Source organism: Pezoporus flaviventris, unplaced genomic scaffold (genome assembly GCF_033815535.1).
Source record: "Pezoporus flaviventris isolate CSIRO_AGI_PZ_B2104156 unplaced genomic scaffold, CSIRO_AGI_Pfla_v1 ptg000002l, whole genome shotgun sequence".
Lineage (NCBI taxonomy): Eukaryota > Metazoa > Chordata > Aves > Psittaciformes > Psittacidae > Pezoporus > Pezoporus flaviventris.
The window spans coordinates 45,220,538-45,236,758 of record NW_026892550.1 but is presented as its reverse complement, the minus strand read 5'-3'; positions in this window follow the sequence as shown (position 1 = coordinate 45,236,758).

Here is a 16,221-nt window from a genome sequence, read left to right as displayed (position 1 = left end):
GCCTGTGTCACAGCCCTCTATCATCCTCACTCTTTGGGGTTTACTGGTAGTAGAGCTTTCCCCAGTCTTAGAGAGTTCAAATCCATAGGGATTAGACACCCCAGAACTATCCATGCAAGGACTGCACAGCCAGATCATCTTCTCTACCTATGCCAGCAGCTACAACAACAGCTGTAAAATGCTGCCTAGATCATGGGCTGTGTGCCTGCTGGGCACCTACTGTCACAAGTGGTATGATAAAAAAATAAGAGTTATTGAATAGCATTTTATGCCACTGGCATGCCTACTGCTGGGAGAATTTGGCTTTTCCTTGCCCCAGATGAAATAAATTTGTATTTGTGGTAAGTTCTCACATTGCTTGCAGTGCCTCTTGGTACCAGCTAAGTTGGTGCAGTGAAAAAGCCACTTTGCTTTCTTCTGTCAGGTGTGATAGGGCAGCACTAAAGAAATGAAAGTAAGCACATCAGGATTGGGAAGAAAAAATCACTTCTGTAGTCACTCTGCAATGATGCATAAAATTCTCATCAAGTTATATGAAGAGCTGTAATACCCCTTTGTATCTCTTGTTCTTGTCATAATGTTTCTCCTGTAAGCTCCAAGAGCATATTGAAGGTTTCTGAGCAATTCTGAAATACCATATTTTTTAATTTTGATTTTTTTTTTTTTTTACTTAGCAGCTCATATGGTTAGCATGAATTAAAAGCACGCAATAGGTACAGGTTATATCCATTGTGTACTTATACAAAATTATTTCTCCAGAAAAGTCATTCCTGGAAATTCAAACTGTATATCTAAATTAAGATTCAGTGAATCAATCAGATTTCTTTAGGTTTGCTTTGATTGCATAATACAGACCACTCTGTCCATCTCAAAAAATAACTCCCCTGAATCTCACTTTACTTAGAACAGTAGTAACAGGAAAAATCATTACGTTTTGTAGAAAGGACATAGCAGCAGAGGGATTTTCCTGTTAAAGGCCACTATGTCAAGTTTGCATGGGTACAGCATGAATTCTTAGTAGTTTTTATAAATCAGCTGCATTCTGGATCCAGCTAAGGCAGAGAGTCATGTTTCTTCATCAGCATCACTCTTGATCAAACAAAGAAAACCAAATGCCCTACAGTGTTTGAATATACCTTTGCTGAAATATCATGTAATAACTGTGATTTTAGTGTATTCCAGTATATTATTTTCCTTTGCCTGAGTGCAAGATTTTAGCCTTCAGAGACATTTATGTATTAGGAACATCTTTTATGTAGGAACTGTGGCAGCTGATGAAAGAGGTTGCTCTCTGCTTTGCTTTGACTTCAGCCTATCCATTAGACAAAGCTGACATCAAGTAAGTGGGAACTGGCAATGGTCTGGGTTACTTTCAAATAAACACCTATAAGTATTTCCTCTCTAGAAATGATTTTCATATGCAAATATACCAAAGAACACTAGGATTTTCCTAAAACAAAATAAATTACCTGTTGGTGCAGCGCTCTAACTTTGGCCATTTCCTTCCCGGTACTGCCTCCCAAGTGTGATGGAGGCACTGATTTTGGGTAAGCACTGTGACCTCTTTCAGCAGCCTGTAGGGGATGATGCTAAAAGACAGTTTAGCTTTGGAATGCTTACACTATTCTGGAGACCAAACCATTTCCAAATGCCAAGAAATCAGCAAAAGACAGGAAAGCAACAGTTCCTTATATAGGCTTTAAATTCAACATTAAGAAAAGCTTAGCTAGCCCCAGAAGTCTTCTTTCATGAGAAGGTGGCAAGCTGGGGACTAATAAATCATTTCTGAAGGACAGAAACTTCCTGGATGCACTTTTCATCTGTCTAATAGTGTGAAATTCCCATGGATATCTGCTAGTGACAAAGCTTTTTTGGCAACACCCTGTGAAAAACAAGCTTATGCTACTAGAGATAAGCACCAAAAAGCTCCCATGCTAGCTCATTCCCTACTATATTGATCAATAACATTCTGTGAAAACAAGAAGGAAGCCAGGGCTGTGACAACAGCAACATTTTTCTCTATTTGTAGCAACCATTCGTATCTGTGCTTGGCTGCTTTCTCCCAGATGAAGGTGGCTCCACAAGGAGTGATCAACCCGCCTGAACAGCAGTGCTGCAAGTGACTGGAAGAGCAGCACTTACCTCAACTCTGGAAGCAGTCAGCTTCTGGAAGCTCTTTGATTTCTTGCTATGGGCAGGCCATCAAGTGCTGCTGAGTGTCAGTCATCTGGTTTGCAGAGTCTAATGCTAACAGATGGCATTCACCATGCGCATCTCTTTCCTTTGGCAAAAATGGCTGCTTGGTTTGGCTGGGGTTTTGTTCACATTAGTAGGGGGGAGAAGGAAGATTGTGATGTTTCCACCACAGCTTTGATAGCAAAAAGAAGGGAGTAATGAAAGGAGAGATAGGTGACTGAAGAGGAACAGGGCATCAAAGCAAGGAAACTAGTAAGAGGCAAAGAACAGAGTTGACAGAAACAGTGACAGTTCTGTAAACGGAACCCTATACTATAATTTGGATTTGCAACTTTGATTAAGCTTTCTTAGAGCTTGGAGGTGCTTTTAATTTCAAGCTTTCTTAGATACAGATGAAACAGAAAACCTCCAAAAGTAGACCTGCGCAGCTTTGTGTTCAGGGGGTCTCCAAAGAAATCCCTTTACTTCCTTATAATGTCCTCCCATGCCAGGATGTAAAGAAACAAGCATGGGTAAATTAAATACACATTAGGGTTACTGTTGGCCTCACAAAAATGAGGTCAGAACCCAGAGTGCAGTAAGAGCCCTTTACACCATTGCTTTCTCCTTTCCATTTCATTCCTTGTATTTCCTGAATACACTAAAGTATACCTAGGACATTTCAAAAGTAGCAGCCAGAAATGAACCACAATTACCAAGATAATAAGTGGTGAGTCTATCAAGTTGCATGAGGAGCAGCCTACAGTTTGGTATGTCTGCATGCTGGAAAATTCAGACTCAAATGATAGTTGATATTCCTCCCATCACTGTGTTTCTTATAACTGCTGTTTCCATGGCAAATATACAGACTTGGCTTTCTACAACCACATTTTTATCACTTTTCTTGTAGATACATGTTTCATGGGAAAATAGATTTCTTCCCCCTCCCAAGCAGCTCAGTCTGGAGTGAGAGTCACACCTCCTTTAAGGGACAGTGAGAAGCCATTTCCTTTTTTTTAAGCAGAACGAAAATTGTGCAAGGTATGCAAAGAGCAAGTTCTAATGGATACAATCAAGATAAAAATCTGCTATAAAAGTCTGCATGTGGTATCCTAAGACCACAGGAGTTCTGTTCATGATGTTTTGTTTTTCTGCATTTTGCTCAACTGAGGTGTCTATGGGTCAATTTAGTTTTCATCATTTTATATGCAGAATTGCGGTTTCTGTTTTCCAGCTCTGAGGCCCCAGTGTTGCAACTGGTAGCACGCAGATGACCATGATGTTCTTCCATTACACATCAGCTGTGGTCTGTTGACAGACTCTGCCTGGGGGATTTGAAAATCTAGAAGGGGAAGTGATAATACAGTTGTAAACATTTCAGTATACATAAATCTAAATTTATCCATAATTCTGTCTCTGGATTTTTGCTCCTGTGCTTGAAATTCGTCCAGGTTTAGTTGGATACATGACTAGAACTTGTCACTGTTCGTAGGGTGGGTGTATGAATTGCACAGGAATAAATGTGTCAGTCTCTAGGTTTCTTGTAGTGCTCTTTGGTTTGATAATGAGGTTCTAGTTCAGTAGGGAAAGAAATTTATTTGCCTGGTGTTTCCCAACTGGCATCTCTGTGGCTTGAGATATATTCTGTCAGGATATGGTAGTGTCTTAATTTCCTTCTGTATGTGACCCAGGGATAAACTGAGTCCCAGAACTGAACCAGTTAGCTGCACATTGCCGGGGGATCTGTAAAAGTAGCTCCCTCTAGAGAGGAGCAGTCCTGTGGCAGAGAGATGTTCTGTCTGGCTGGATCTGTAAGCAGGTTTTTATACGAATAGTCTTGGTAGAGGAGCTGAGGATGCGGAATGCCTTTAGAAGAGATTAATCTTATTTGCAATGACTAGCTGAAGCCAATTTCCACACTGATTTTGATTTAATGTGCTCAGTTTCTTTTATAAGATTTGTTTGATCACATTATTCTCCTGTTTCCTTTACTTATAAAGATTCTTGGGGATCTATATTCCTTAAGATTAGACATTTGAAGGTAGGGCAAATTATCTCCAGGTATGTCCACTGATGATTCACCAGTCAGAAAATGGTGAATAGCTAAGGGAAAAGACATGGATTTGGCAGAAAATATATCCCAAACCAGCTGAAATTTACTCTTCATTGTAGCCTTTGACACAAGAGTTTCAAAAATATCATTTCCACCCAGACTTAAAGACTCACTTTCAGCTACTGTGTGGATTGCTACTATCTGGGGCCATGCTTTGTTTTCCTGGAAACCTTGATGTGAAACTTGTCTATATTGAAGGCTTCTGAAAGTCCCCTGATCCTGCCACAGAACATTTTTTTTTCCAGACTCTAGAATGAGCTTTCTGCTGTTTACAGAGAAGCTTTCCCCATCATATGAAAAATAGGTTTGAGAGATTTTTCTCTGGCCCATGTGATGAGTTCTATTCCTAGAAAATTGGTTAGCAGTCTTGACATGGCCTGGGAGAAAAACAAAAGGAGGGCATCAGGAACCTCTGTGTGTAATCTCCAATTTGAGCAATTGTAGATTTTTTGTAGTGTCTAATTTTTCCCTTGGAACCAAAAAGTGAAGGAGGGCTGACTAAAGTGTTATGCAAAGGCTGCTGCCGCTTAGAATTTAGAGCTGGGCTGGAGCCTGAAGAAGCCTAATTTAGAAAATAATGAGCTTTGGGAGTGACTACTAAATCTAAATATAAGAATGTATACTCATTTATAGTAGCCATGGCACAATCAGAGCTACCTGAGGGCTTGGATTTGAATGGTGTCTCTTAGCTGTATTGGTAACAGAAAAGCTGGAGGTTAAGAGAGGGTCAAAGAAGGTAACACCAAAAAGTAATGGCCACTAACAACTGATTTCAAATGGAAGAGGTGGAAAACTTTGTACCAAGTGTATAAGGATGGTTTCTTACTTCTTACCCTGGCTTCTATTTTTTTGTTCACATTTCAAATTGAACATCGAGGAGTATGCCAGTAAATCTACACAAGAGGTTTCTTTCTTAAAAAAAAACAACCAAACAAAACAACCCAAACAAACAAACAACCCCAAACTAATAATAAAGTCTTATTTCATCAAAATGTTTGGGGGTTTGTTATTGTTAGGAAATCCCCAAATTAATAAAGTGCATTTTTCATCACCATGCCAGTCACTAGTGGTGAAAAGATGAAAGCGAAATAAAGAGAAACAAGTGGAATAACTGAGAAAAAGCTTTCAAAATAAAAATCCCTCATAAACCAAACCAAAGTAAAGCAAACAAATACTGAATGTAAAATTGCTCCACTTTGTAAGGATTTGCTTTCTAAGTATTTTGAATTTCAGTGCTTTCAGTGCAACCTTTTTCCTTTCTTCTGTCAGCTCTGCTACAGAGCTGTAATGGCAGTGCATTGAACCTGGTATGTATTATCATGTGTAGCTGAAAGATAGAGCCTGCTACCAGCTCTTTTAGCAACTGAGGAATGTAAGAACCAGTATGACACCTAGTACATTGTTCTTACAGGAAGTACAGCAATATGGGCCTGTCTGATCTATTTTCTGGAGTGCCTTCAAATGCTTATGAAAAGATCAGGCAGTCTCTCCAAGCATTTCCAGGAAGGCACTGAGATATGCTGAAGCCCTCTACATAATATTCAGATGCCACAAAAGAAAAGGGAAAGATAGATACTTTCCAAGCATCAAGCAACTGCGCTGTTCAAACTTGGTGCAGGAGCAGCAAAAGGGCTTTGGGAACACAGGCTCTTGGAATGCCCACATGAATCTGTTTTGGACTGGATCACTGGAAGAATCTGGAGTGAGCAAGGCCTGATCTTACCTTCAAGATTAAACTCTAATCCACCTAGGATTTCCCTTCCTAGTGGGAACAAGAGCAATCTATTATGGAAAGCCCTGGGGTTTCATTGAAAGTCATGTTGCTGGGCCATAGGCACCAGTATCTTTGAGAGACCTAGAAATAACAGAGAAGCCACCAGCTCCTTCCTGGCCTTGGAGAAGAGTGACCTGGACATCATATATTGCATTGCAGTGAATATCCCAGGTGAGAAAGGCACTGTAACTTTTCCACATAATTTTAAGCTCTTCCAATCTAATTTTAGTCAAGAGAGAAATCCTGTCTTGCTCTTTCAACATCTGCAAAATTACTTTCTCTGATCCTACAGCACGTGCAAATGTCTTTACACCTCTGGGGAGCACCAGTGTTCTAAGCCCTTTAGGACTGATTTTTGTCTATCTCTAATTCTTTTATCTTCCATTCAGAGGAAGGGTGTGAGGTAGATGCTTCTCTTCCTTTCTCTATTAGTACTAAAAGGTGTTTATAGAAGGTTTGGACTTGTTTTGGTTTTGTTAAAGTTTTGTTTTAACTTGCAACTAATTGGTTAATGACCAGGTAACTATTACTGACCTTGGTTTAGTGTTTGCTTAGCTTTGTACAGTTCTGTGATGTAACACTTATTGTTATCTGTATTTAACATACAGTGACAGCAAACAGTTATTATGTGTAGAATGACCCTTAAATAAAATGCAGTGTAGAGGACCACAGGCATGGGATCAAAGCAGGAGGTTTAAAGTACAGGCAAGGGTCGTATCACTGGACCCATGACTATGAACAGCTCAGCACTGGTCAGTTGTTATAAATAGGTTATAAATAGATTATCAAAGGAAAGCAACCTTGGCAGCTGGGTAAAACCAGTTCTAGTGATAAGGGAAGAGAACAAAGAATTAGTATATGGCATATGTTAAACACTTAAATGTGGCTGTGACATGGTATCACAGGCCAAGGAAGAAAGAGCAGCTGTAGGTGCTTCCACATAAAACATAAAAATTACTCTAGCTACTGGTCCTGGATTGAGAAGGAAAAACCAACATCCCACTCCTCCCAGAGAGAAGGTACTGACTGTGCTGTAATTCCCTGAATAAACCCTCATACCCAAAGGGGCAGTGCAAGAGTGAGCACAACACCAGAGAATGGGGTAGGTTCTAGGAAGTTTGTGTATATGTAATTTTAACAGTATTTTATTTGAACTGTGTATCATTTTTACTAGACTAAAATTAGTTATTTCACTAAATTGCTTAGAGTTCAGTCGAACTAAAAATAAGTTCTTGGTTTTGCATATAACTTGTGTTCGCCTTTTGTTCATGGATTTGGAGTATAATGATGAATTCATGTAATCTAGCCTTTAATGTGGATGCAACAAACTGGTAACACAGTGCAGAGCAGAGTCTGTACTGTGAGTAGCAGGCTGGATCTAGCAGTGGTAAAAAACGTGTGGTGTGGTCCAGCACAAGCCTTGCCAGTAAGCAGGGCCACTAATCAGGGGTGTTTCCAGCTACTGGAGGCAGGGGGATTTAGTGGAATAATTTGTTGTAAAAGGACTCACTGTCCAGTGACATGCGTTGTTGGTGAAAATCCCAAGAAAATGTAGCAGAACAGGACAAGACAAGCTTTGCCTAGCTTCCTGAGAAGCCCCAGGGTTCTATAAAATATGTTGTGTGGTCTGCTGGGAAATACAGGCTTTCAAATTTACAACGCATAGTAAAATGAAATGACGACGTCTTATTCCTGGCTTTTCAAACTGCTTGAACTAAGCAGCGTGTTTTACTGTCATGTGGCAGGTTGGGGTCTAAGATGCTTACTTACAATTGTGTATGAACTATGCTCACCCTCTGCAATAATATGATTTCCTCTATGAGCCTTGTTTCAATTTCTACATGTTCTCTGCTGGATTGCCACTGCCAGCTGCATTTGCTGAGTTTCAGTCAGTCCTATCTGAGAAACCTGTGGGACAGAGTGGTGGAAAAAATAGCTGTACTTTGGGATGGTAGCTGTTGCTGTGCAACAAAATATACATATCTAAGCCAGCAGTCTACAGCCTTCCTAAAGCCCCTCAGGCAGACACTGTAGGGTATATAAAAGAATATGGGAACACCAGACTGAAGGTGCATCATGATGTTGAGTAACCCACAGTGGCAGGCACATAGTAAATTTAGTTAATACACAGAACCTGTGTTTAATCTCATTGGTATGCCCCAGCATTCAGCCTCACCATTGTCTATGTCAGGTGTGGGGTGGCAGTGCATAGAACCATAGAATGATGTGGGTTGGAAAGGACTCCAAGATCATCTGCTTCCAACCCCCCTGCCACGGGCAGGGACATCTCACACTAGACCATGTCACCCAAGGCTCTGTCCAACCTGGCCTTGAACACTGCCAGGGATGGAGCATTTACCACTCCTTTGGGCAACCCATTCCACTGCCTCACCACCCTCACAGGAAAGAATTTCCTCCTTATATCTAATCTAAACTTCCCCTGTTTAAGTTTTAACCCATTACCCCTTGTCCTATCGCTACAGTCCCTAATGAAGAGACCCTCCCCAGCATCTTTGTAGGCCCCCTTCAGATACTGGAAGGCTGCTATGAGGTCTCCATGCAGCAAAGCATCACAGCTTTCCCTAGTCTGAATGCTGGGTCTCTTTCTTAGGGCCACTGGCAAACTGGTGGAGAGGCTGAGATGGATGGAGATCTCTAATTTGACCAGGTTATATTTCAATGCTTTTATTCCCTACTTTCTATGGTGAACTTTGTGTTGGTAAAAGAGGAATGAACCATCTCTTTACTCAAAGAGAAGCTGGGGGAACCTCACAAGTACAAGCTGCTCTGTTTTAATAGTATGTTTCCTGAGGGTTTTTGAACTCTTACCCTTCCTAAGTTGTAGAAAGTAATTAAAATTGAAGTGTGGTTATTCTTGCAGGACTGGATGAAAAATATAGGGGTCTTGTAGGCATGGAAGTGAGGGAAGTATTCACTAAATATATTTCTATATAAAATAAATTACAGTGATCGGTGGTGTCTCCTGTTACCGTTATTTTCATTACTCATTTAATTTCATCAGGTAGAATTGCTCTGTTCAAAATTGCTTGTGTTTCTAAAACATCCAGATCATGACAGCTCCCTCTCCTCTAACCCTAGCCTGCTTAACTTGGGCTGTGATCAGTCTCCTGTATACAAAATAAATGAGACTTTTGACATTAGAACAGTGATTATGCTAATGCAATAATATTCCTTCAGATTGCTCTAGCTTGAGTTGTAAATTCAGTGTAAAGAAAATCTTACTCCCTGTCAGTATGTAGTTTCTCCTTTTGAGTTTCCTAGAGAGATAACGCTATTTCAGTTCTGTTTCACAGAGATTTACACTTCTTCCCCCATAAAATTACCAAGTCTATACATTGTATCATACATTATGATGTCTTAACTTTAAAGTCCACAACTCCCCCCCTGGAATTTCTGCTTATTTTTGTGAGATAGGATATGGGTTTAAACAGCCTCACCTGACCCCACTGAGCATCTCTGCCCAGCCCTGACCCCAGGCCCTTGATGGAGTGATCCAGGCCACCTTTGTCCCTTTGTGCTGTTCTGGTTGTCCCCAGGCTGGCAGGAGCTTGTTGCCTGTCAGCAAGATCTCTGTCCATGGGGGAGCCACCCTGCACCTCATCCCTGATGTGTGGGGCAGCCTTTATTCTGCTGCTCCCTCTTCATGAGCTCAGGCGAGGCTTTGGGGTCTGGAGCCAAGCTTAAATAGGACTCCTAGGCCCCTGCACAGAGGGTATGGGAGGTGCTGTGAACAGGTGGAGACCCCAGATGGGGTTACTCTAGGTAGTTAAGGCTACTGGTGCCCTTAGACTCATGAAGCTATTCTCATTAACTGTGCAAACATTCATACAGCCTCTTTATACTACCCTGAGATCCAAAATGTTTGTTCATTTAAATATCACACCCTGTTCAGAAAGAGCTTTGTTCCAGAGAAGCAGCTGTGTCATGGGCACCCTTGTAAATCTGGAGATATTACAGAGCTCAGATATTGAACCGAAATCCCACACTGAAGATTGTGATGGTCTGAGAATGCACAAAGAAAATTACATAGGAACATTGACCCAGGTGCTAATGGCATAATCTGTCTAATCTTAACACCTGTTTTTTTTTGTCATCTGCTATTGTGATTACAGATTTCATGCAGACAGCCTTGTATCACAGTGGGAGAAAACTGTGAGAACCAGACCTGCTTGAGAGAGTAGGGCTTCATAAGAAAAGAATGCACTTAGCATTCATGGTAGAAACAATAGAGTAGAATTGAGCAATAGGACAGCAGGATCTTGTCACAGTATTCCTTTGTAATTGTAAGGTGAGAGAAAGATATTTCTGGCTATAAAACCCTGTCTGAGTCCACAACCCTATTTGTATGTCCACTAAGATAGGCTTATTTTTTTCTAGCTGAGAGTCTGGTGAAGATCATATGGGTTTTCCTCACCAACATGTCTGCACAGGCACATGCATTGACAGGCTGGTGTTCTGCCATCTTCAGGAAAGAAGGGGTCCATCACACATAACGGGAAGACCTTCGGGAAGACCTTCTGGAAGACCTTCTAGAAGGCAGAAAGAGATTGCAACCTCTTCTGTGGAGCTGCTGAGTGTCTAGAGAGAAAAGGTCCTGTGGCAGGGCCATACAGCACTACCTGCAGCCAGGAGCCTGCAGCTCACACAGCAGGTGGAATTGCACTGAAGAGCAGCGAGCAGCTGGCTGGCCTCAGGTGGGGATGAACAGCTTTCAAAGGACCAAAGAGGGAATGTGCAGTTTTTGCTTGCTGCAGCTGAGAAGGTCAATGAGTTAATCTCAAAGCAAATCTGGAAGCAAAACTTGCTGCCAAGACAGGGCAATTACACAAAAAGTCAAGTATAAGCTATTATTTTCTGTTGCATTAATTTGTTGGGCTAATCTAATTGGGCTTCAGTAGTAAATTGTGTTTATTTGCCTAGATTTTACTCAGATCATACCTGGGTTTTTGGACATTTTGATCTTCTTTAGGGAGCTTTAGATCCACCTCAAAGCTTTGGCTTTAAGTTATAGTCCCTGCGAGGAATCAGTCTTCCACTGAGCTGGACTAAATGATAGCTCAAGTCAGACAGGTAAAGGGAAATCACTGAAGTCAAGAACAAGAGGGTGGTTTTCCATAACTACACACTAGATGTGTCAAAACTGCAAAATTATAACATTGGATTGAGAAGATGCTGTATGAGAGCAATACAGATGACTTGTGGAAAATGTTAAAAGGCACTGGAAATCCTCTTGTCAGATAGATGCCTTAAGGAAGTGTCAAGGTCTTATTTTCTCATTGCTGATGTTAGTACTTCACTGCACAGATGAACCCCACTGAGTGAATGCTGTATTATTCACAATAGACAAAAGCAGCAGTGACTGAAACACAATCTTTTAAAACCACTCAATGGAAATACAATACCATTTCTTGAAGGTGTTCAGCATGCTGATTTTGAGTGAAGAACATTAAAGTTCACTTAGGAAGCTGATGTTCAGTTTAAAAGTATGCCATCAGACACATTTCAAATTGAAACACAAGCTTGCTGATGCGGGGAATGCCTTCAACAGAGCATTCAAGCTATTCATAGAATAATGAAAGCTGCATTTGGCTTATGAATAGCTAGAGGAAATACTTTACCATTCCAGTTTATGCCTATTTCAAGTAGTTCTGAAAGAGTTTAATATTCGGAGGGAATTCATTAAGTACCTGGTAACATGGTTATGAGGATGCCACCAAAAGATAATGCTGATGACCATATGCCACAGGCAAAAATAATCTACTGCTTGGTTAGATATTAGCAGTAAATAATAATAATTAACAATTGATTGAAACATTTTAAAACACATTAGCACTTTATTAGCAGTTTATATACAAAAGCTTAAAGTAGATTGTAGCCAAAACATAAACTGTTACCTGTGAGAGGGCTCTGATTATGGACAATAGCAGTTAGCTTCTGCTGCTCCTAAACAGAACAGCACTGTGCATGACAACATGGAAAAGAAGAAGATATCAAATGTGTTTGTGTGTATATACCAAAAGATGAATCAAATTCAATGCATCTTGACACAGACATTTTTGAGCAATGACACAACCAGGAATCTTTTAATTGTACAACAAATAAGATCAGTATCTTTCAGAGAAGCTTGGAATTGAAGCAACAAAGGCAGAACGTTGTGATGTGTAAGCCAAGGGTTGAACACAAGAGGACCTTGGCTGCAAATAGCTGAGAAGATTGCAGTAAAAGATGAAGAGAAACAAGCCTCTCCATATTGAAGTTCACTGCTTAAACAAGCTACAGGGATGCTAAACTCTCATTTCACAGGGCAGTTGGTACCTAGAAAGGCAGTGATCTGTGCTTATCGGTGTACTGTGCATGGTTCACCAATTTCATTCTCCCTACTCCTTCTCACATCCTTAATCTGTGCTTTATTACCCTCTTTGAATCTTTTCATGAAACCAAGATAATAAACCCTTTTGAGCAAAGAATATTGTCTGATCATGGCTGTAAAACATCAAGCACAATGGAACATTCATCAGCAGTTGTGAGTGCTAATAGGAAATGAATGCAAAAACATATTGATAGGGAAAACAAATTTAACACTGAAAAGATTTTTAATATCTCCTGTAGATTAGGACCATAAGGGGCAGATAAACTCCTCAGACACTGACTCCACGCAAGTTCTGCATCTGTATTTCAAAACACAAAAGGAAATCTGTATTTTGGCCTATGGGAAAAAGCAGATGCCCGATATGAAAGCCAGTCTTTTAGGATGTTCTTAATGGAGATAAAGGGAACTGACTACTTCTTTTTTAAAAGGAGATTCAGCTGTTTCAGGCAAGATCATTTGGATTTCTTACACAGAGCATAAAGCAAGAGAAGGACTACTGCAGGGTCTGAGCCACAACATTGGGTATCAAATGTGCCTTCAAGATAGTGCAAAGCCTAAACTGTTTAAATGAAAAAAACCCTATTTAGATAAACCAAATCAGTAGCCCTGTTGGGGGGGTGGGGGTGGGCAACTAATTTTGGACTGTTGCAGGCAACAATGATGAAAATCTGGCCACTTGTTCAGCTGCTTTTTGTGATTGATTTCACTCAGCCAAGCATTACGATCTGAATATCTCTGTCTGACAGTTAGTTGCCCTACAGTTACTGATGGAACTAACAGCCTGGGAAGCAAGCCCTCCTACATCTGGAACTTACAAACATTTATCCTAGTAGAGGTAGGATGCGATTACTGTAACTCTAGTCTTGCTGGCTTGGGGCATTGAAAATGATCTGATCATCTGACAGCTTATAGGTTTTGGGAAACAACAGCTTGTATTCTGACTTTGACAAATACAATCTTTTTCCAGTATCCCTTCAATAAACTGTTGGAGAAATAATTTCCCTAGCACATGGCTTCCACCATGTCTCCTCTCTTTTTTGTGTCGCCACTGTTCCATCTTTTTCCTGGACAGCACAACTCAAGGCTCCTATCCTTTGGTAACTGATCACCTTCCATCTGCTGCCAGCATGCCAGTTCTTGCTTTCCTTCTGCCAGGTGCCTGTGGCATTTGACCATTGGTGATTAAAAATGTTTCATGCCCTCTTCCCCATCAGTCTTCATCCATGAAAAGACACTTTCAGAACTCTGCTTAGCCCACTGACCACTTACATTTCCTTTTTGGGCAACCATTGAGATGCCTATGCAAATTTGACTTGAGTTTGACTGTGGCCTGTTTGACTGTGACTACTGTCATGTTTGCTACTTTTTCCTCCCTTTGTCCCCTACCTAACTTGTCCCTTACTTAAGTGATCTTTCAGTCTTTTTCTCCTGCCTCCTGGGCATCTCTGCAAATGTTAATGCTTCAAACTGCTTGTGAATTGAAACAAATTGGAAAGCCTAGCAGAAATTGAATGTTTCTAAGGTAGTTTTGTTGGGCTTTTTTACCAAGATCTGTGCTTGAGGCTGTAACTGGAATGGCAATTTAGATTAAATTAAATGTACAGGTACATTTATTCTGTGCATGAATATGAGGAAAAATAATTTCTCTTTTTTAGTATCGATTGCCTACATTGCCCAAGCCTGAGTATACATCCCCTCATGAAGAAATCTGAAATGGCTCCCTGCAGTTACTCTGTGCCCTGCTTAGTGTTGCATGTAGTTAAATCTTAATATCCCAGGTGTTGCCTTAAAATTAAGAATTTTAAATCAAGACAAGTGCCTAAATGATTTGTGGCAATAAAACATAAACAAAAATATACAGGCCTGTGGGTTGGAGATTGCACTAGGATAAGATTCCAGTAAGGGATTATGTGTAATAAATAATGGAGCTAAAGAAACCAGAACAGATAATTTTCTTATATAGATATTTCCTTTGTAATTCTTGGTTCCCCTGAGTGAATGGCTGATTTAATGCCAACATGAATCGGAGCTGAACTGGACCTGTAGTTGGTGTTACAAAAACAGTGCTAGCAACTGATGACCATGTCATGACTTTCAGATGATTGAAGTGGCATCAGCAAAGAGTGTATAAGCTGGGAAGCTTGCATGTTGAAATCAGAGAAATTATAAGAGAATGATATGTTGCCTTTTCCAGAGAAGACTTTAGTTTTTTCTTGTGGGTTAATATGGCAAAACATAATACCAGCAAGCTATGTAGTCTTTATCTACTTTTTCTGTATACCAGTGCTTATACGTATTTTTTCCACATGCCAAATGTTCAAAAAGGGAATCTCTTATTTGTGTAGCATATGTTGGTGAACTTCAGATACATAGAACGTCTGTTTACTAAATATATTGGATACCAGACATCTAGCAAGAAAGCAAACTTGTTCACAAGCAACATGACAAAAATTTGTGTGAAGATGCAGTCATGTGTTTGGATTGCTAATAAGCTTATCACCTCTGGATTATTAATAACTCTGATGGCAAAAGTGTCGTCTGTATGAAAACTGTCACTTTTCTTTTGTGTGGTATCTACTTTCCCTTAGAAATTCCAGAAAGAAGACAGTTTGATAGAAAGAAGTATGCTCCTGTCTGAGTTTTGCACTTGTTTGAACAGTTTGCTGGTGACTAACTTTAGTATCTAATTAAAGCTGCTGCCTTCCTGGTGCATTTCTTGAGAAATGCCTCCATCCAGGTAATTAATGTGCTGTGCCTGCACATTATGGCTCAGATACCTGTAAGTGCAGCAGGCTATGTTAGAGCATGCAGTCTTACCATTGACCTTGGAGACAGCTGGTGCTGGCCTCTCACTCCAACATGATTTGGGACAAGACAGGTGTCAGACCTGACCCTGTATGATGATTCCCACTTTTCCAGTGCTAGCATTTTCAGTTATATGAGATACTGCTAACATGTTGTATCACACGTGAGGAAGATGTTTCTGTCTTTTAGTTCTAGACAGCCCACTGGTACCGTGTAACAGGAAACATTTTAAAGAAAAATCAGCACTGATTTTGCCAGGCACCCTTAGGTCAGCCTCATCAGATGTACTGGGTGTCTCCGAGTAGAAACGTGCTGCCATATGGCCTCCTTTGTCACTTAAGCTTTTGCTTTTTAGAGCACAGCTTTGCTTAAGGTCCCAAGTGCAACACAGAGAATTGCTTTGCCCTTCAGCACTGGATTTCTAGCCCAGATAAATTAATTCAAGAAACATTATCATTGCCTATAAAAGATGTGATGTGTCTGTAACTTCAGCTTTGGCTGCAAATAAAGGAGGTGATGGTCTGGCAGGTTTTGCTTCTAACAAAGGTGGTATAAAGCTGTGAGAGAACCTTCTTTAGAATGTTAGAGTTATATCAGCATTGCTGTAGTTGGGCTGATATTTACCATGTCAGTGACATACATCAAACTTCTTTAAATCTGTAATGTCTTTAAATCTGTATGTAGACATACACATGTGTATGTGTGTACATAACTCCAACATCATATTTTGGCACATATGCCTGTCTCAATTAAGACATTTTTAATACTTATACCTTGTAAATATTCTCTCACGTATACACATACATGTACGTGTGCTTATATACGTATACTAAATCACCCAAAATAGCAGAGCTATGCCTGAGTAGCTTTTGAGGAGAAATCTTACGTTTTAGGTATGCTAAAATATTCTGGGGAACTTTTCTTTTGAGAAAGTTTATACTGTTCATGTTTGGAAGGAGGAAT